General features: G+C 38.0%; 1 long non-coding RNA gene across 1 annotated transcript in view; it reads left to right on the forward strand.

The window, feature by feature from the left end:
* The window catches only part of LOC106883851 (uncharacterized), a 139,807-nt gene extending 117,587 nt beyond the window's left edge, over positions 1–22,220 (forward strand). Inside the window, exons 3-4 of the long non-coding RNA XR_016242852.1 lie at positions 16,832–17,077; positions 21,798–22,220. This is a non-coding gene — a long non-coding RNA (uncharacterized LOC106883851). The remainder of the gene's footprint in view (positions 1–16,831; positions 17,078–21,797) is intronic.
* The last annotated feature ends 625 nt before the right edge of the window (positions 22,221–22,845 follow it).

The following is a 22,845-nucleotide window of genomic DNA, read 5'->3' on the forward strand; positions in this document are numbered from 1 at the left end:
AAGAGGACAGGTGCACGTGTATGAGTTGAGGGAGATTTAGGTGCTATTTTTAGCACATCAGAAGACTATTGACTCCTTTGTTTCTTGTTGGCTCATTGCTTAATATTCTTGTTCAGTTCCTGGCCAGCCCTCATCAAAGACATTTCAACTGTAAGACCATTTAGTCACATCTAGAACTGCATTATGAAATGTATCCTTTTTCTTTTATAAGATAGTAAGGGAGATTTGACTGCTCTATCTAGCAGGTTGAGCAATCACAGATGTTCCAGCATTGTCTTGTTTTACTTAGTAGTAGTTGTAGTAGTGAAGTGGTCCGTTAATGTATATTTTAGGTAGGTGTTTGAAATAGTACATACAATATTATTATTATTATTATTATTATTTAACCCAGTACCTTACCAGTACTCATTTTATCATTGAGGGTTTGATTAAATAAAGTTCAAGTATTAGGGTTTATATAATTAAATCTACCCTCCTGCCCCCACATTTTCAGACATCATCATCATAGTTTTTACATACCTTTTTCCATGCTTGCATAGGTCAGACAGAATTTATTGAGGCATATTTTTTGTGACTAGATGCTCTTCATGTTGCTAACCCTCAGTTTTTTTCCCCATGACCAGACATGTTTTTGCAGAATATTGGAAATGAACGACACTGCTTGTATGACAGTGACACTCATTTACAATTATCATGGGATATCATGACAAGGGGACAGAAGCTTACACACATACATGCATATATATATATATAAATGGCATTCCATCGGTTACAACAACAATGGTTCCAGTTGATCCAATCAACGGAACAGCCTGCTCATAAAATTAACATGCATGTGGCTGAGCACTCCACAAGCACATGTATGCTTAACATAGTTCTCAGGGAGATTCAACATGACACAGCGTGTGACAAGGCTAGCCCTTGGAATAACAGGTACAACTCATTTTTGCCAACTGAGTAGACTGGAGCAATGTGAAATAAAGTGTGTTGCTTAAGGACACAATGCATCGCTGAGAGTTGTACTCACGACCATACAATCGTGAGCTAAATAACCTAACCACTAAGCCATGTGCTTTCACACACACACACATGTATGTATATAATTGGTAGACTTAGATAATGTTGCTTGTGTTTCCAAGCAATCCTTCAGGCTTAGTACACATGGTTAGTCCTATTTGAAAGCCAGTACACTGATTCATGAGAAAATGCAAGAAACAAAACGACTAGGTTGATGCATGTACTTTTTTGTTGATCCTACCTATAATGATACATCATCATCATCATTTAATGTTCGCTTTCCATGCTAGCATGGGTTGACTGAGGACTGGCGAGCCAGGAGGCTGCACCAGGCTCCAATCTGATCTGGGTTCCATCCATAATCTGTTTTGGCTTGGTTTCTACGACTGGATGCCATTCCCAATGCCAACCACTTTACAGAGTGTACTGGGTGCTTTTTATGTGGCTTTTTACATGGCACCAGCACCGGTGCTTTTTATGTGGTACCAGCATCCACACCAATGGACCCTTTGTTTTAGGATCTCAGTTCTGTTGTGGTTGGCAGACCTTCTCGAGTACTGCAATGTGTCACATATCTTGGTCCTCTGTAGGCTTCTTTCCATTTCCATCTGCCGATCCAGCCACAAGGCTTTTGTCTGCCCAAATCTATAGTAGGAGACATTTTCCCTTGATTCCAAGCAGTGAGACTGAACCTAAAACCATGTGGTTTGGAAGCAAAGTTCTTACCACACAGCCACACTTGTGAATGGTGTTTTTTTAACCAGTAGGGTGTAATTTGAAAGAGATTTAGCTATAACTTTTAGCAGGTCAAACAACCTTATAAGAGGCTGTCTTATTGTCTCAGCCAATTGTGTTTGTGTAATTTGTGTGTAGGATGGTATTTTGTTGCAGCAACTGTTTTAATTTTTTTCAAAGCATCATGTCCTCCCTACTGATAATTAATCAACTGTAAAGTAAGCAAACCTGCTTCCTCCCCACCTTCTGTTTGCTACAATACAACGACAGAAGTAAGTTTTAACTTATAAACCATGTGGTTGACTTGTAGGTCAGGATTACTATGACTACTTAACATTCTACTTATTCAAAAGCATAGTTTAGATATGGTTATTTCAAACAACAATCTTTATGAAATAAAATTTTGTAGGACAAATCATGACAAAAAAATAAACTGTAAATCAGTCTTCTTCTATATTTGAGTAGTCAAAGCATATACACCCACGCACTCACAAACTTAGTCATTCACATACACATACTCATACACATACATCCACCCACCCACACACATAGATACACATAACATACACCAGATATGGAAAGAAATATGGAAATAGCATAAAAGGTAGAATAAAGTAGAAACAGAAGTTTTCCTGTTAAGAATACATCAAATCTACATTTGTTTCTAGTTAGCTTCTTTTTTATTTGTTCCTTGCATTAAATATGATAATTTTAACTGAACTATTCTTCATGTGGATGGTAGCTGAGTTATTTTATTTTCTAAACAATCATTGGTGCCGATGTGGCTGTGTAGTTAAGAAGCTTACTTCCCAACCATGTGGTCTTGGGTTCAGTCCTGCTGTGCAGTACCTTAGGTGTCTTTTACTGTAACCTAGGACTGACCACAGCCTTGTTGGTGGATTTGGTAGATGGAAACTGAAAAGAAGCCATGTTTGTATATATATGTGTATGTATGTATGTCTGTATGCATTCATATGTATATATGTGTGTGTGTTTGTGCTGTTGCTTGGCAGCTGGTGGTGATTTGTGTAAGCCCCCCATAACTTAGTTGTTCAGCAAAAGAGACTGATAAAATAAGTACCAAGCTTTAAAAAAAAATGTACTGGGGTCGATTTGTTCAATAAAATACCCTTTATGGTGATGCCCAGCATGTCTGAAACAAGTAAATGGTGAAAGATAATTATATTTTTCTATGTCAACCAGTATGCATTTTTGCACAGTGATTCTATCATACCAGTTAATACAATGAAGGCTATACTTTGCTGATGAGATCATAAGAAGACCGAAACATGTCTGGAGTTGTTCTGGTATTTGCCAAACTTGTGTAAAATAATATTAATCAATGACTAATTTGTTTTAGTTTTAATTAGATTTTTATAATTCTCTGGATTAACTATGCGAAGACTAACTTCAAATAAACTGAAATTTACCATCATTCACAACATTGTTATCCCCACCTCCAGCCTTCTGTCACTCTCCTCTTGCATTCTTACAAACTAATCCGTCTACCCCTCATAGTCCTCTGTGTATTCTCTTTTGTATTCACTATTTCATACCTTGAGAGTACATTCTGACATCTTAGCACCATCATTTCTCTCTCTCTCTCTCTCTCTTTCCAGCTACTCCCACTCACCCTTATATAATGTGGGGTAGCTCTGTATCTCCTCTATAGCAAGAGACCTGTGCCTGTCCCTCTATCATACTTTTCCTCCAATCACCTAGCATAAAGCCACCTTCCTCTCTATTAAATCCCCGAGTTACACAATGACCTTACTAATGCCAGTGCCTTGAAAAAAGTATGCCAAGTAACCAGTACTCTCTGCAAAGCGACTGGCATTAGGAAAGGCATGCAAGTGTAGAAGCCATGCAACTGTAGAAGCCATGCTAAAGCAAACTTTGGAACTCAATGCACTTCTGTGCCACATCAAATCCTGTCAGACCATTGAACCCATGCTAGCATGGAAGACAAATGTTTATTGGTGATGTTGATGATATCAATAATCGCCTATATTGAGTCATATCCTTATTATAGTTTATAGTACCACTTTGGAATTAATACTTGGCTGCAGTTTTGGGTGAGGATGGGATCAGCTAGTTATGACAGTCTTACAATTCAAGAATTATTTACCTCTTACTTCCAAGCTGTTCAATGAAAATTGCAGAAAGCTATTTATTAAAATGTAAATGACATTTTACCAGATACAACCCATTTTACATAATAGTACAAGATTGACAGCTAGACATTAACTCTTAAAATCCTGTAGTTGTTTCCTTATATTAATCACCCATTCTTTTTAGAAATTAGAGATTTTAATGAGGTCTTAGTCCAGTATAAAAATCATAAAAACATAATTATTGCATGGATGGCAATAAATGATCATTAGTGTACCTTGTGAATGTGGATTTTAATTGGTATCATGTCACAGTCTCCTACCCATGTAGGCTGAATACAGTTAATGACATATCAGTGATTTCACATGTATTTTACCAGATCCAAATTTGTTCTGCAATACTTTATACCATTTACTAATGAAGGCGTAATTTAAAACAAACCAGCTACTCACTTGCTCAGAATTGATAAATCCCAACATCACTTAGATAGCTGGTGTGTATATATGACATTGTGAAGGTGCGTGGCTCAGTAGTTAGAACATCAGGGTCACAATCATGGGGTAGTGAGTACAATTCCCAGACCGGCTGTGTGTTGTTTTCTAGAGCAAGACACTTTATTTCACTTTGCTCCAGTTCATTCAGCTGTAGAAATGAGTTGCGGTCTCACTGGTGCCAAGCTGTATCAGCCTTTGCTTTTCCCTTGGATAACATCGGTGGCATGGAACGGGGAGGCCGGTATGCATGAGTGACTGCTGGTCTTCCATAAACAACCTTGCCCAGACTTGTGCCTTGGAGGGGAACTTTCTAGGTGCAATCCCATGGTCATTCATGATCAAAGGGGGGGTCTTTACCCTTTTCTTATATATGACATTGAAATATCACTAATTATTTTCTCCAATTCCAAGCTTTCTTTCTCTAACTTAATCATTAATAAATAATATCATCGACTTCTCTAACTCACCACTAAAGCCATTAACCACCACCATGCTCAAAGATCAAAGGCAGAAAAATCTGATGAAGTTCACCTGACGGTCATCCTTGTTTTAATATTCATTCTCCGATGTTCACATGAGTTAGATGGAATCTTGTTGTGGCGAATTTTCTAAAGCTGGGTACTCTTCCTGTTGCCACCCCTCACCTGTCTTCAAATAAGTTAATATTTTTCCATGACCAGCCATATTTTCACAGAAGATTAGGAACGAAGGACTGCTTGCATGACAGAAACATTCATTTACATCCATCATGTGGTGCCAAGGCAAGGAAATAGTAACATACAGATATAAACACGATGGGCTTCATTCAGTTTCGTCTACCAAATCTACTCATTATCACCACCACCATCATCCTCATCATGATCACGACCATCACCACTACCACCACCATCCTCATCACCACCACCATCACCACCCTTGTCATTACCACCACCACCACCAACAGCATCATAACCACCACCATCACCACCACAAAATAGGTGAAACTAGTCTAGTCTAGTTACTTTAGAGACAGTCATGGGGCAGTTACTTCTCCTGTCAGTATCTCTCTCTCTCTCTCTCTCTCTCTCTCTCTCTCCAAGCAATGTACTGTATCAGTCAAATGGATAATGACCCTTGAAAGCAGTGATTGTAATCCAATGACTGAAATCAATAAAAGAACTAACTCTAACCCTCAGTTATCTTCCCTTCCCAGTCCAGAAGGATTTAGAAAGGCAATGGGTTCCAAAAATTATTCAAAATAAATAAGACAAGATACATCAAATCATATTTTAATGTTTTTTTTTATATATTTTTGGTATGTGTTTTTTTTTTTTCCATGTTAGCATGATTTAGATAATCTTAAAAGGAGATATTTGCATATAAATATTATGCAAATTGGATATTTGCATCGATTATTATTAAGGCAGATGCTGTTATTGTTGTTACTGCTAAAACGACATTTCTAACTTCCATTAATGAGTTTTAATGACAAAATTTGATGAAAATTAATTTGATCAAATTATCAAAATATTCTGAGATTGTGTGTCATCAATGGTACTTATGTGTGTGATAGTATGTGTGTGTGTGTGTGTATGTGGTTATATGTGTGTATGCATGTGTGATAATGAGTGTGTGGCAATGTATGTGCATGTATATATGTGTGTGTGGTAGTAAATAAGTATGTGTAGTTGTGGGTGTATGTGTGTGTACTTTGCCCTGTGTGTGTATGTGCTGTAATTTGTGTGTGGCACTGTGTTTGTGTGCTTGTGTGTGTGCATGCATGACAATGTGTATGCGTGTGCGTGTCTGTGTGTTTTGTCCTTGGCAAGATCTCTTGTTGCATTTCTCTGGCAGCAAAATCGGTAAATAATGGCTGTGTTGACATGCCAATGGTTGCAGCGATGTGGGTGTAGGGGCAGCAGTATTCACTTGTGGTGGTGGTGGTAGTAGTAGTATTAGTAGACATAGAGGCAAAGTGGTGGTGGTGGTGGTGGTGGTAGTAGTAATATTGTAGTTACTAAAAGGCAGCGAACTGGCAGAAATGTTAGCATGCCAGGTGAAATGCTTAGCAGTATTTCGTTTATCTTTTATGTTCTGAATTCAAATTCCACCAAAGTCAACTTAGTCTTTTATCCTTTTGGGGTCGATAAATTAAATACCAGTTGCATACTGGGGTCAATCTAATTGACTGGCCCTTCCCCCAAAATTTCGGGCCTTGTGCCTAGAGTAGAAAAGAATATTGTAGTTATTATAATTTTGAAGGAATAAAAACAGTAATGACTATTGTGCCACAGTTGTAGGCATAATTGTGGTTGTGGTAGTTGTTTGTAGTGGTGATGTGGTAGTAAGGTATAGAGGTTAGTTTTGTGATGTTGAGTCTAGTGAATGTAGTCTTGCAGTAGTGGTAGTAGCTGTAACAATGTGGTAGTAATTGTAGTGTTTTGGTAGTGGGTGTTGTGTGTGAGTGTATGCGCCTATCCATTTATATATGTGTATATAGGTGTATATGTATGTGAGAATTGTTGTTTTGGTTGTAGAGGTGTGTGTGTATGAACATGCATATGTATGTACATATGTATTTAAGTATCTATATATATACATATATAGGTACAGTTGTATGTGTGTATGTTTGTACATATGTGTGCATGTATGTATGTACATATGTGTGCGTGTATGTAAGCACATCTATGCATGTACATATGTGTGTATGTATGTACATATATATACATGTATGTGTGTGTGTGTATATATATATATATATATATACATACACACACAAATACACATGTGAGTATATATATATGTACATATGTATGTGAGTGTATATATATATACATGAGTATATATATGTGTACATATGTGTGAGTGTATATATATATATACATGAGTATATATATGTGTACATATGTATGTGTGTATATATATACGTGAGTATATATATGTGTACATATGTGTGTATATATATACGTGAGTATATATATGTGTATATATGTATTGTGAGTTTGTATATGTGCTTGTGTATGTGTGTATGTACAGGTGTGTGTGTATATGTGTGTATGTATGTATGTATGTAATCCAATAGTCCACTGTAGTATTTACCAGTGGGGCTGGTCACTATTGAAAAGAAAGAAATTCTGCATTACAGAAAACACAATTCTATATCATAAGTGGTTGGGATAGATATATACCTGTTTCCATATCATTAAAACTAGCCTTCAGTATTCAATTAGCTTTGTGATATTTGATGATACTGTAATATTTTTATGTATATTACCAGGGGACACAGCTTGGCTATCTATGGCAGTATGCATGTATGTATATATGTATAGGGGACTAATGAAATGTGATAGAGTAGTGGCTGTAATGTTAAGGAACAACAGGTGTTATATGTTCCCTGGGGCAAGGACTCTAAATAACACGTTCGTTGTAATCTAGCAACAGAGCAGGTAAGTAATGTGTGTGTGTGTGATACAGCAATGCATAGTGTTGTTGTTGGCACTCCGTCGCTTACGACGACGAGGGTTCCAGTTGATCCGATCAATGGAACAGCCTGCTCATGAAATTAACGTGCAAGTGGTTGAGCACTCCACAGACACGTGTACCATTAATGTAGTTCTCGGGGATATTCAGCGTGACACAGTGTGACAAGGCTGACCCTTTGAATTACAGGCACAACAGAAACAGGAAGTAAAAGTGAGAGAAAGTTGTGGTGAAAGAGTACAGCAGGGTTTGCCACCATCCGTTGCTGGAGCCTCATGGAGCTTTAGGTGTTTTCGCTCAAAAAACACTCACAACGCCCGGTCTGGGAATCGAAACCGCGGTCGTAAGACCGCGAGTCTGCTGCCCTAACCATTGGGCCATTGCGCCTCCACACAGCAATGCATAATACTGTTAACTACAAGAATCTGAAATGAAGACTTTCTAAGCAAGAATGATTAAAGAAGTAATGGCCACATAGAACCAGTCATGAGGGCAGGATGAAGAATTTTGCATCACAACTTTGTAATTCCAGATCTGGTCTCCTTTGAAAGCATCTTTGGCAAATATCTTCTGCGATAACTTAGGATTGACTGATGCTTTGTAAGGGAAATTTGATTGATGGAAACCATGCCGAAGACTGTTTTATATCATCATCATCATTTAATATCTGTGTTTCATGCTGGCATGGGTTGGATGGTTGAACAGGAGTTGGTAAGCCAGAGGACTGCGCTGAGCTTGTCTGTCTGCTTTTGGCATCGTTTCTATGGCTGGATGCCCTTCCTAAAATCAACCACTTTAAAGAGTGTACTGGGTAGTTTTTATGTAGTACCAGCACCGGTGCTGGTGTTTTATATATACAATTAGTACTGCATCATTACAGCTATCACCACCATTGTGTGATTATAATCACCATCTCACCACCTCAAAACTAATCACTATAGCAAGTTCTCTCAGCTGTAAATATGTCACCCTGTGACTGACTAGTTTTCCAACCAGGGAAATGTTGGCTTGCTTGCCTAGCCAGTGGAATAGCACCATTCGAAAGCTAAAACAATGCAAAGTGCATTGTGAACAGTGATGTGTAACATCCAATAGTCTGGTCGATCACGTGATATATATATATATATATATATATATATATATATAGGAAAAATTTAATCATCAATGAATGTAACTGAGGATGCCGAAGCACCTACATTGTTAGAAATAAGACTTAAAAACTCTTAATGGTGTAAAATAAATGCAATGTAACCACCCCATGACTATCTCTAGAATCACTAGACTATTTTTGCACTACTGATGATACTTACAAAATAAGTGAAATTAGTCTAGTCTAGTGATTTTAGAGACAGCCATAGGGTGTTACCTCTCCTGTCAGTGTCTATCTATCTATCTATCTATCTATCTATATATATATATATATATATATATATATATATATATATATATATATATACTCTTTTACTCATTTCAGCCATGCGGCTGAGGTCATGCTCGAGCACCACTGTGGATATATATATTGTGCTATTCTTACAGCATTAAGAGTTTTTAACTCATATTTCTAGCAATGTAGATGCTGTTTTGCACCCTCAGTCACAGTGATGATTGAATGTTTCCTTTATGGTATTATGTTGTGCCTAGGTGCTATATTCTTTTACTTGTTTCAATCATTTGATTGCAGCCATGCTGGAGCACTACCTTTAGTCGAACAAATCGACCCCAGTACTTATTCTTTGTAAGCCTAGTACTTATTCTACTGGCCTCTTTTGCTGAACTGCTAAGTTATGGGGACATAAACAGACCAACATCTGTTGTCAAGCAATGGTGGGGGGTTCAAACACAGACGCACAAACATATTATATATATATATATATATATATATATATGACGGGCTTCTTTCAGTTTCTGTCTACCAAATCCACTCACAAGGCTTTGGTTGGCCCAAGGCTATAGTAGTAGACACTTGCCCAAGGTGCCATACAGTGGGACTGAACCTAGAACCATGTGGCTGATAAGCAAACAACTTACCACACAGCCACTCCTGTGTCTAGAATTTATTATGACCCTAACGTGATTCGAACACAGGGTTAGATGCGCTACTGTTGCACCACATATTTGTCGGTCTGTCTCATGCAAATGTGATTTTTGCATAATAAATTTTCTCTGACGAATTTCAAATAGGAAATTCTTTGTATGTCTTATATAACTATCTAACATGTAAATCTTTGTAATTCCTATTAGCAAATGAAACATGAGTAATGAAGAATAAATAATGCCAAAAATTTCCCACTTTCCTTTTATATATACATGTATATAAAATGGAGATGTATTTGCATAGCAAGTGTTTTGATCTGAGATCTTCTGCTGAAACTAAAGCAATTGCAGCATAGATGACATAAATTAATCATTCAGAAATACACAGACTGTTGACTTCATGTAAATATTTATTTATAACTAACAGAGATACCCAGTATTGCTCAGGATCAGGATTTATATGGCATAGTTTGTACATATGGTACAGTTAATTTGAAATATGACACAGGGAAGTGTAGCATTGACAAGAAAACATTTGTTGAGTAAATGAAGGGCTAATTCAACTAAGTGACATGTCATGTATCTGTTTGTCCGGGAAAAGTGGGTGGGAGTATGTGATTTTTGAATGCACCAAAAATCTCTCAATGGATATGCTCTCCTTTGCGGCTGTTGGCGCTGCCGCTACCATACTGAACAATCAGCAGGCATAGGAACTACATCTATATGATAAATTAAGCCTGTAGGCATACTCAACAGCACCACATAAGAGAAATCTACATGAAAAAAATGACGCGATAAGTGGGAGAGTTGGCAAGGAAGTGCTTGTAAACAACACTGTAATGCGATATTTCAGTTTTGAATCAATAGTTGTGGCTCAACCATGCACTCCTTCACATAAACAGTGTGTGACCATTGCGAGGACAACTCAGCTCAATGAAAATAATTTTGCATGCAGTGTCCAGGCACGCAAGGTCACATTAAGGACATAGTCTCTAACTAACATGGTTGGGTCTTAGACACCATAAATTAGTACGTTAATGTACATGCAATATTTCGGTCTGTAATCAATAGCTGAAGAATATATGTACGGGCTTTGTCTATGCTTAGAAGGAAGACTTTGATACTGAAGCTAAAAGAAAATAATTGAATAACATATTTTAGCATATTTTTCATAATAGACATAATGCGTTCCAAACAGTTTTTATTCCAACAAATTGCTACCTATGTCACTACAGGAGCAGGCTATTATTGCTACCACTTTGACAACACAATTTGAAGTCTACATGGGTTCATCCATTTAATACAACCTACTGTTTTTTCCAGTTTGGACAGAATGTGTAGACAATGCAGGTAGTCATATGTATCCCAAGAAAGGGGGTTTGCTTCCCCTAGCGGCCCCATTATGTGAAATATTTTGAGTCTAAAACCATTTCTGGAACGTAAGTAAAGTATATTCCCATTTTGGAGAAAATAAGTTCCAAACTTCAGAAGTTATCCAGGTTTACACACACACACACATATCTTCAGTTATATATATATATATATGGCAGTGTTGGCTATAGCCTAGTCACCCGTATTACGAACCAGGTGATACACGAAGGAGTCATACCCTATGACTGGTGTAGCAGCATCATAGTCAACTGCTACAAAGGTAAAGGGGACGCTTTAGATACAAATAATTACAGAGGCATCAAGCTGTTAGATCAGGTTATGAAAGTTACAGAGAGGGTCATAGCCCAACTAATTAGGGAGCGAATCAATTTAGATGAGATGCAGTTTGGGTTCGTGCCAGGTAAAAGCACTACTGATGCCTTATTTCTAGTGAGACAGTTGCAAGAGAAATACCTAGCCAAGGATAAACCTCTGTACCTGGCTTTCGTTGACATGGAGAAAGCCTTTGACAGGGTCCCCCGATCCCTTATCTGGTGGTCAATGAGGAAACTTGGGATAGAAGAATGGCTAGTGAGAGCTGTGCGAGCCATGTACAGAGATGCGGCCAGTAAGGTGAGGGTTGGAAATGAGTACAGCAATGAATTCCGGGTAGAGGTAGGGGTCCACCAAGGTTCCGTCCTCAGCCCCCTATTATTTACCATAGTCCTCCAGGCAATCACAGAGGAGTTCAAGACAGGTTGCCCCTGGGAGCTCCTCTATGCTGATGACCTTGCCCTAATTGCGGAGTCACTATCAGAACTAGAGGAGAAGTTTCAGGTGTGGAAGCAAGGTCTAGAATTGAAGGGCCTTAGAGTCAACCTAGCTAAAACCAAAATCCTAATAAGTAGGAAGGTAGATAAAACACAAACCCCTTCAGGTAGATGGCCCTGCTCAGTATGTAGAAAAGGAGTAGGTAGTAACTCTATAAGATGTACCCGGTGCAAGCTATGGACACATAAGAGGTGCAGCAACATCAAAGGCAGGTTAACTAGCAAGTTAGTTTTTGTTTGTGGCAGATGTTCAGGTGCAATAAAGACTGCAAACAAACAGGAAACAACTTCTATCTCATTCCAGGGTGAAAAACTAGAGGTAGTCGATAGCTTCCGCTATCTGGGCGACCAAGTTAGTAGTGGGGGTGGGTGCGCTGAAAGTGTAGCTGCTAGAATAAGAATAGCCTGGGCAAAGTTTAGAGAGCTCTTACCCCTGCTGGCGACAAAGGGACTCTCACTCAGAGTAAAAGGCAGACTGTATGACGCATGCGTACGAACAACCATGCTACATGGCAGTGAAACATGGGCTGTAACTGCTGAGGACATACGTAAGCTCGCAAGGAATGAAGCCAGTATGCTCCGTTGGATGTGTAATGTCAATGTGAATACCCGTCAGAGTGTAAGTATCTTGAGAGAAAAGCTGAACATTAGAAGCATCAGTTGTGGCGTGCAAGAGAGACGATTGCGCTGGTATGGACATGTGGTGAGAATGGAGGAGGATAGCTGCGTGAAAAAGTGCCACACCCTAACAGTTGAGGGAACCCGTGGAAGAGGTAGGCCCAGGAAGACCTGGGCTGAGGTGGTGAGGCAAGACCTTCGTACATTGGGCCTCACCGAGGCGATGACTACGGACCGAGACCTTTGGAAATGGGCTGTGCGTGAGAAGACCCGGCAAGCCAAGTAAGATCGTTGCCAGTGCCCCTGGACTGGTTCTTGTGCGGGTGGCACATGAGATGCACCATTTTGAGCGTGGCCGTTGCCAGTACCGCCTGACTGGCTCCTGTAGGATTTTCGAGCGAGATCGTTGCCAGTGCCCCTGGACTGGCTTGTGCGGGTGGCACATAAAAGACACCATTTCGAGCGTGGCCGTTTTCGTGCGGGTGACACGTAAAAGCACCCACTACACTCTCTGAGTGGTTGGCGTTAGGAAGGGCATCCAGCTGTAGAAACTCTGCCAAATCAGACTGGAGCCTGGTGTTGCCATCCGGTTTCACCAGTCCTCAGTCAAATCGTCCAACCCATGCTAGCATGGAAAGCGGACGTTAAACGATGATGATGATGATGATGATGATATATATATAGGAGAATATACAAAAAATAACAACAGACGAGGACAGGTGGTGTAAATAACAAAAGTATATATTAGTATGACGCTCGGGAATACGGAAAGTATTACAGAAGGTTCCAAGTAATGGTGTAGCTCAGTCAACGGTGGTGTTCCAGCATGACTGCAGCTTTAAAGCTGAAACATTTTAATATTAAAATAGAAAAATAGTATATATAAAATAATATAATATAAATATATAGAGAGGTAGAGAAATTAACTTAAGTACGTCATCAATAGTAATGTCCCTTGAACCAACGAAGCAACCAAGTTATGCAATCGCTGATATTGTTTACTTAGGAAAGGGGGTTTTCTGCCCCCCCCCATTACTCATGTGAAAAATTTTAAGAGTCTAAAACCATCTCTGGAATATAAGTAGTGTATATTCCCAGTTTGGAGAAAATCAGTTGAGAACTTGAGAAGTTATGTAGGTTTACACACACACACACACACCCTCTGTTTTATATGAATAGATACAGTGTCGGAATTTTTTGTTGCTTGGAATTCTTACCTGTTCACTGACTGAGATGCAGCCAGATGTTTTGTCCATAAACAAGTCACAGTTTTAAGCAATGAAAATTTTGACACCATATTACAGATAAATGTTTAAGCGAATTGATAATCTTTATTTCTGAATGGGTTGATTTATGTCTTCGTGCTTTGCACTTGTGAGCCTGATGATATTTAAATATGCATGTATGTGTATGTATATATACGTGGTCTGATCAATAAGTACCTGGATTGTTGTTATAGTAAAGCATCTAAAGCATGCAGGGCAAAGCCACTTGGCACAGGTTGACCTTGAGCTCTGCTGTGCAGCACACTAAATTTTAATTTTCTAGTTCACTTCTGTTGTTTACAGCAGTGCTTAGAAGGAAGATGTGTAGCGTGTGATTGTCCATTGACCATGGCAGAGAATCTGCATAAAATTTGCCAAAAACCTTGGCGATACCTGTTCAGAAGCCTACACAAAGTTTTCAAAAAGTTTGCATTGTTCTCATGACAGTCAAGGAGATCTTGTGCAACTGAAATCCGAGTGTCTTTTTGGTCAGCTGAAAGCAGTTTTGACAAACATGTGTTTCATACCCAAATCTTCAGTGACAATAGACTGAACTGAGCCCTAACTAATCTGCACCTCCTCTGATAACTCATGGATAGTGATTTGACAATTTCCACGCACTTCTGCAATATTTTTCTCAGTTCTGCTAGTTGTGGGTTCTCCCAGAACATTTGTCAATATCGACATTTTTACAGCCATCTTGAAACACTTGGAACACAGCCATCTTGGAATACTCGTACACTTGTGTGCGACTTATACACTTACTGCAACTTTGCATAGCCCTCTGAGCAGATATCACTATGACAACTTTCTCTATCATGGTCAATGCAATGATCACACACTACACACCTTCCTTTCAAGCACTGCTGTAAACAGCGGAAGTAAGCTAAAATGTTAAAACTTAGTGCATATGCACAGCAAAGTTCAAGGTCAATCTGTGCCAAGTAGCTTCACTTTGCATGCTTTAGCTTCGTTACTATGGCAACAGTCCGGATCAGACCTCGTGTGTGTATGTATATATGTGTGTGTGTGTATGTACATATGTATGTGTGTATAAAAAATGTGTGTACAAATATATGTATAACTGCAATGGTCAAGTTTGGCACTCCACATAGAGTGTCATAGTCCAGTCTGCTTCCAGTAGAGTGGTTAAGCAACTACTATACTTAGTTGTATTACTTGTAATAGTATACAGAACAAACATGTGAGAAATTGTGATAAACACAAGTTTATATTATTTGTTCCCTACATATGTTTATTCATTGTGGTTGCTTGAAACTTTACATTGGATGTGCCAAGTACTGTTTGATGCTTAACAACAATGGATCATCAGAGAACATTTAGTTTATGGTAACGTAATTGAATAAAATGTTCCCTTGATGATCTGTTGTTGTTAAAGCCTCCAATTACACTTGGAACATCCAAGGCAGAGTTCCAAACGAATACAATAGTGAAATGTGTGTCAGAACAAATATTTATAAGCCTGTACTAGTAATTTCTCCTCTTTATGTGTATGTGTGTGTGTTTTGCTAGTGTCTATCAGTGAAAAGATTAAAATAAACTTGTATATTTGAACATAAATACCTTGTGGTATTTATTGTGTCTGAGCTGTCCAGATAGTAATCCCTTGTAACACTTAACATCAGAAATGCAGTGAAGCAGTGATTGATTGATCCCATTGGGACCTGTAACTATTTACATTATTCACAAAATACAAGACAGCAAATAACTGCCAAGAAATGTTATCATTGTTGTTTAGCACTTGGCAATTTCAGATCAAATTAGCACAGTTTTGAGACAAGTGAATCAATCAGCTTGGTGGTGGTAATGCTATGCATATGTCCCTTCTTTTTCAGTGTGTACCATGTATACTTATTTACTTTCTTCCATTTTATTGTTTTTTTTTTTTATCATTTCATTATATGTAAACACCCACACTTTATGTCTATCCTTGTATTGTCCCCTTCAACCTTCACCCTTGTGGCAAATAAATGAAATCATTATCATCATCATCATCATCATTAGTAGTAGTAATTTAACCATTAGCATTTGCACTGACCATATCAGAGCCCAATATCCTACCCGTTTTTATGTTCAAATTAGTCTCGAGGCTTATGAAACAATTCATGCATAATTCAAAGCAATGTGAACAAGAGCACTCAGAGAGTGCAAACCTCCACCAAGGCAACACCAACCTCCTCTCAACGATTAGTTAGAGATGATTTTTAAAATGAGAATATCTGAAATAAACTTGGCTGCTCTCACAAAGGAGAAAACTAGAAATGAACTCAACCGCTCTCAAAAATTAAGTAAAAAAGAACAGGAAAAATAATCCAGAATCCTTGTCTGGTACCTGATTGATCCCAATGCTAGTCATGGAATGTGACAGTGGTTGTATAAAACTTAATAACAGTAATAAATAGTTTATCCTTGTCTAATACAAGCTAATGTTAACAAATTCACCATTCAAAGTAGTTACAGACTAAAGGGAGATAATTAAGAACGGTTTGAAAGTTAATGTAAGATCATAATCATGTAAAGTAAATATAACTAATAATCCAGAATCCTTGTCTGGTACTGGATCGATCCCAAAATTTAATCAGTTCGAGCCAGTCATGATGCCAAACATCCCTGAAAGTTTCATTCAAATCCATCCGACAGTTCTTGAGATATCTTGTCCACAGACAAACAAACAAACAAATGTGACTGAAAACAATACCTTCGCTAAGGCAGAAGTAATAAATAATTCAGAGTAATAATTTAGATTAATCTGAATGCTAAAAAGTTAAATTGATAAAATTGCAACAAAAATTACAACTCAATAACTATTATTGTAATATACTAAATAAAAAAAACCCCAGTTTTTTTCATTTTTTTTTTTTTTAATATTCTACAGGTGACATGCCTTACCCCAACCAACATACCATACAGTCCCGGAAAGTTCTCAAGGAAGAGGTGCAGCTATTGAGAATGAACTACAAAATAGTTCGGAAAAATATGAGTCAAACAATCTCAACGCTTATCCAGTACTGTAATGAGAATGCACCCAATGACCCACTGATACACCCGGTCAAGGAAAATCCATTTAAAGAAAAACGACTCTGCATAATTTTGTGAATGAGACAAACGTTTTGCACATTTTGTACGTATTATGTTTCTGTGTTATCGTTTTGTTTTAGTTATCGAGCTGTGGCCATTCATAGATGCATACATACATACATATTATGGGCTTCTTCCGGTTTCCATCTACCAAATCCACTCATAAAGCTTTGGTCAGCCTGAGGCTAGAGTAAAAGACACTTGCTCAAGGTGTCACGTAGTGGATTGAACCTGCAACTATGTGTTTGGGAAGTAAGATTCTTACCACACAGCTATGACTGTGTCTTTTTATGTTTTTTTTTTTTTAATTTCTATTATTTTTTAAAGTCTGGTACTTATTCTATTGGCCTTTTATGCTGAACTGCTATGTTACAGGGACATAAACAAACCAGTACCAGTTGTCACGTGTTGGAGAAATGAGTGACAAACACAGACACATACACATCTACATGTATATTATGGGCTTCTACACAGTTCCATCTACCAAATTTAATCATAAGGCATTGGTTGACCTAGGGCTTTAGTAGAAGACACTCGCCCAAAGTGTTGTGCAGTGGGATTGAACCCGAAACTGTGATTGCAAAACAAGCGTTTTTTGTTGTTCTTTACTTAAAAGATACTCTTATATTGGTTTCATTCTTTGACTGTGGCCATGCTGGAGCTCTGATATTAAGTGTTTAGTTTTATCAACACTAAGGTAAAGAGTAAAGACCTCCTTTACCATGACCATGGGATTGCACCTAGAAAGTTTCCCTCCAAAGCACAAGTTCAGGCAAGATTGTTTATGGAAGACCAGCAGTCACCCATGCATACTAGCTTCCTCTCAACATGCCACTGATGCTATCCAAGGGAAAGGCAAAGGCCAATACAGCTTGGCACCAGTGAACTCACAACTCATTTCTGTAGCTGAGTGAACTAGAGCAATGTGGAATAAAGTGTCTTGCTCAAGAATACAACACACAGCTCAGTACAGGAATTAAACTCACTACCTCATGATTGTGAGCCTGATGTTCTAACAACTGAACCCCCCCCCCCACACACACACAAAGAGTAAAGAGCCCCTTTGGTCATGAATGACCATGGGATTGCACCTAGAAGGTTACCCTCCAAGGCACAAGTCTGGGCAAGGTTGTTTATGGAAGACCAAAAGTTGCCCATGCATACCAGCCTCCCCTCTCCATGCCACCAATGTTATCCAAAGAAAAGACAAAGGCTGATACAGCTTGGCATCAGTGATGTTGCAAATCATTTCTTCAGATGAGTGAACTGGAGCAACGTGAAATAAAGTGTCTTGCTCAAGAACACAACACGCAGCCCAGTCCAGGAATTGAACTCACTACCTCATGATGGTGAGCTTGATGCTCTAACCACTGAGTCATGCACTCGGGTATATCAACACTAGAATTCAGTCTGGTTTTTATTTTACCAATTTCCATTTATCAAGTCATTAAGAACTATATAACAGACATTAATTTGGAGAAAAATTAAATGCGAAAAATTTTCAATTGATTAAATTCCTCAATTTTGTTTTGATTAATGAATTGCTTGTTCCTGTAATAACTCTTTAGAATGTTGTAGCAGTACTGAATGATGTGGAGTGGTCATGGTACTATATATGATGCATTAGTGTTGTTGCTGCTGCTGTCAGTACTGTGACTGCTATTAGTGGTGGTGCTGGTGGTGGTGGCAGCGTTGGCCAAGGGTGCTGCAGTGGAGTCGCATGGCTTAGTGGTTAGGGTGTTGGACTCATGATTGTAAAATTGTGGTTTCGATTCCTGAACTGGGTGACACATTGTGTTCTTTAGGAAAACATTTCATTTCACGTTGCTCCAGTCCACTCAGCATGACTTGAGAATGTAACTTGACTACTTACTTTACATCATTACTACTGCTACTACTACTACAACTATTACTACCAGTATTAGCTAGGGTGTTACTGATGGTGATGGTATTGGCAAAGGGTGATACATCTTCTACTGCTACTACTACTACTACTACTACTACTACTACTACTACTACTACTACTACTACTACTAGGGCAGCAAGCCAACAGAATTGTTATTATGCCAAGCAAAAGACTTAGAGGCATTTCATCTGTCTTTATGTTCTGAGGTCAGATTCTGTTAAGGTCGACTTAGCTTTACATTGGTGTTAGGAAGGGCATCAAGCTGTAGAAATCATGCCAAAACAGATATGGAGACTGAACAGCCCTTCAGCTGGTCAGCTTCTATCAGACCATCCAACTCATGCCAGCATGGAAAAACAGACATTAAATGATGATGATGATGATGATGTATTAACCAGGGTATGAGATCCATCGTTACCATATTTCTGATAAAATACACTGCCTTAATTTCACTTAATTTTCAAAATAATGAAGAATTTGCTAAACTGGTGTTTAAGGCAGTGAGCTCATAGAATTGTTAGCACGTTGGGCAAAATGCTTAGCGATATTTCGTCCATCTTTATATTCCGAGCTTAAACTTCTCCAAGGTCGACTTTGCCTTTCATCCTTTCAGGATTGATAAAATAAGTACCAGTGAATTACTAGGGTCGATATAATCAACTTACTCCACCTCTAAAAAGAAAAAGCTGTTAGCTCTATGACTGCTTTATCCAGTGTGTGCTTAAAATGATAAAATAAAATAGTAGTTGTGATTTGAGGGTATTTGACTGCTATTTCTAAAACAGCCTGAGCAACCACAGAGGTTCATCCATCTAAGCTTTTCTAACTGATCTTGTACATTGTCAAGTCATATTCGGTACGTTCAGATTTTCGTTATTCTGTCTAATCTGTTAAAATGCCTGGTTCATCTGATAAGAAGCAACTTTGAATACTTAAAAATCAAAGAAACAATTCTGCGAGGGTTTAATAAGCTGTTGTTACTAGCTTTCCTTATCACGTGTAAATGGAGAATTGAAATCTTGTTTTACAGTCCAGTGTTTCATGGAAAGCATGTGGTTTCCTTTGCAAAGGTACATAACTCTGTTTACCTCAATTTACTGCCTGACAGCAATGAACATTACACCTTAATCTTATTACCAGTAAATGTAATTGCTCTATAAAAGCAAAACAAAAACAACAAAAATACAAAAACAAAACATGGAAAAAACAAAATAAGTAAATTACAGTCTTTGGTAATCTTTAGTAAAATAGATCTCCAGCCACACAGTAAAAATTTCGTTGAGGTACTCCTGGATTATTTCTAGTTAGATAATTTGATTAATGTATTGAAATATCTTCACATTAAATTATTAAACCAGTGACTAAAGGGGGCTAGAAATAGCAGCTGAATCACTCTCAAATCTGCATCACTATCTTTGAAATAGAAGAAGGGTACATTTAATGATGTAGTCCCAAATAACTCCAAAAATTCAGGATAGTCAAGGTTGGAACGCCTGTTCTGTCAGGATTGATCTGGAGCCGAACAACAACAACCAGTGTCAACAACGGATCCTTATGTTGTTGCTTGACCAGCTAGAAATAGCAGTCAAAAATCTCTTAAACCTTGTTTGAAAGAAAAATTTTAAGATAAATTGAATAGTATGGTCTTCATTGGACCATATGTCTACTGGACAAGTGACTTGCCTGGTCCAATGCAACTCTTCCATGCCAGATGTTCTGACCTTTCGTAGCAGTCTTCATGTCCTTAACTCAGTGCTCCGCAACCTTTTTCCACTTGTTGTACACTTATATTCTTTTCAAAATTCTGCAGCACATCTCAACTAAAAATGTAACTAAATGTATAAGGAAAAAAATTATATTCAGATTACACTGTGGCACACCTAGCATTGTCTTGTAGCACACTAGTGTGCCACAGCATACCAGTTGCAGAGCACTGCCTGAACTTGATATTCAGTGTCTTCCACAAGTTGATTGATATGTCCTCTTCTTGGTCTGCTGATAGATGTAAGTCCATGCATGAGTTTCTAGTTAAGGAGATTGCTGGATATTTCATCCTTGCTTCCTCAACAGTGACCTGCATAATGTGTTCTTCTTTATCTGATTACCGAAGTGATGGTAGGAAGACTACCATACAGTTGTACTGTCAAGCTTCTTCTCAAGTCTCTTATTCAGTGTCCATGCTGAAGAGCCAGAGAAATACTGATTCACTGACTCTTCATATTGTCAGGAAAGGAAGACTTCCATATAATTCTGAGTTTGCTCCAAATGGCACCAACCTGAAGATAAGATGGTTGATGATTTTACTTACCTGGAAAGTAACATTACCTCAACATAAAAGGATGTCTTGGGAAGGATTGCAAACACATGGAGTACATCATACCTGGATAAAATATGGAATAGTGGAAGCGCATGGCTTAGTGGTTAGGCTGTTGGATTCATGTCGTAAGATTATGGTTTTGATTCACGGACTGGGCAATGTGTTGTATTCTTGTGCAAAACACTTCATTTCACATTGTTGCAGTCCACTTGTATTCTGTCCCAGGAGGAATATAAATACACCAGGGAAACTTGGAAGCCAACCCTATACTTGTGGGGTAATGTGGACTGACCATGGCTGGAATACTTTAGATCACTAGTCTACTTCTTCAGGGCTGACATAAGGTCAAACAATAGCTACATTTGGTGCTGTTACTCAAATCAGCAGTGTTTCTTAACATTTTAGTTGTTCGTTATCAACATTAATTTATATGCAGATGTATTTCTACAGTCAATAAGTTTAATTTGGTAATAATTAAATTATGTCAATTCTGTCTTTGTTATATAATTGACTAATTTCTTTTGTCTTTTCTTTTCACAGATCAAGATGTTTTTTTTTTCTAAATTTATTTTTGGTCCCACGAACTTGGTCTTTTTGTGCCATTCCTACTCTACCACCGCCATATGGGGCGGGGGAATAACTTCTTTCCATATTCTACATCCTCTTTTGAGGAAATTCTAACAAACACACACACACACACACACACACACACACACACACACACACACACAATATATATATGTAAAAAAAAAATTTTCTTTCTCTTTTTTATATTCTTGTACTAAAAATAAAATAAAAATATTGAAATGAATTTTTTTTTTTAATTTTAATTATTATATTGATTATAAAAGCAATCATGAAAAACATGTAATAAACACACACACAAAAAAAATAAAGACGGAAAAATATTCTTTCAAGAAATTCAAACAATGAAGATAAAACATTAAAATTAGATGAATTATATTTTGGTTTTCTTGTTTTCTTTTAATAACAGCAATTTTTTTTAAATTAAAAAAAAAATTAAATTTTTTGACAAGCTATTTTTGCTAATTTCTCATTAGTCTTTGCCTGTTTCATGGTAGTACCAGCTTGTTATTTGTTTGGTGTGGCTCTGTGGTTAAGAAGCTTGCTATCTAACCATTTCATCTCAGGTTTAGTCCCACTGTGGAGCACCTTGGGCAAGTGTCTTCTACTATAGACCTAAGGCAGTCAAAGCCTTGTGAATGAATTTGGTTGATGGAAATTGAAAGAGGCTCATCCTGTGTGTGTGTGTGTGTGTGTGTGTGTGTGTGTGTGTGTGTGTGTGTGTGTGTGTGTTTGTGTCCTTGTCTAGATATCATGTGATGGTCATACAAGTGAGGTTGTTTATTTTTAGCCTGCTGTGAAAACCATGTTTGGATATGAGGAACTATTACCTTGCTTGGAAACAGGTGAGAGTTGGTGACAGGAAAGGCATCTATCTGGCTGTAGAAAATTTGTTTCAACGAATTCTGCTTGACAAAGGCAATAAAACCTGAAACATCATTTAAGCTTTTGCTTAAAAAAAACAAGTACAGGTTAGTGACAGGAAGAGCATCTGGCCATAAAA

The sequence above is a fragment of the Octopus bimaculoides genome, chromosome 8 (genome assembly GCF_046866305.1).
Source record: "Octopus bimaculoides isolate indiv1 chromosome 8, ASM4686630v1, whole genome shotgun sequence".
Lineage (NCBI taxonomy): Eukaryota > Metazoa > Mollusca > Cephalopoda > Octopoda > Octopodidae > Octopus > Octopus bimaculoides.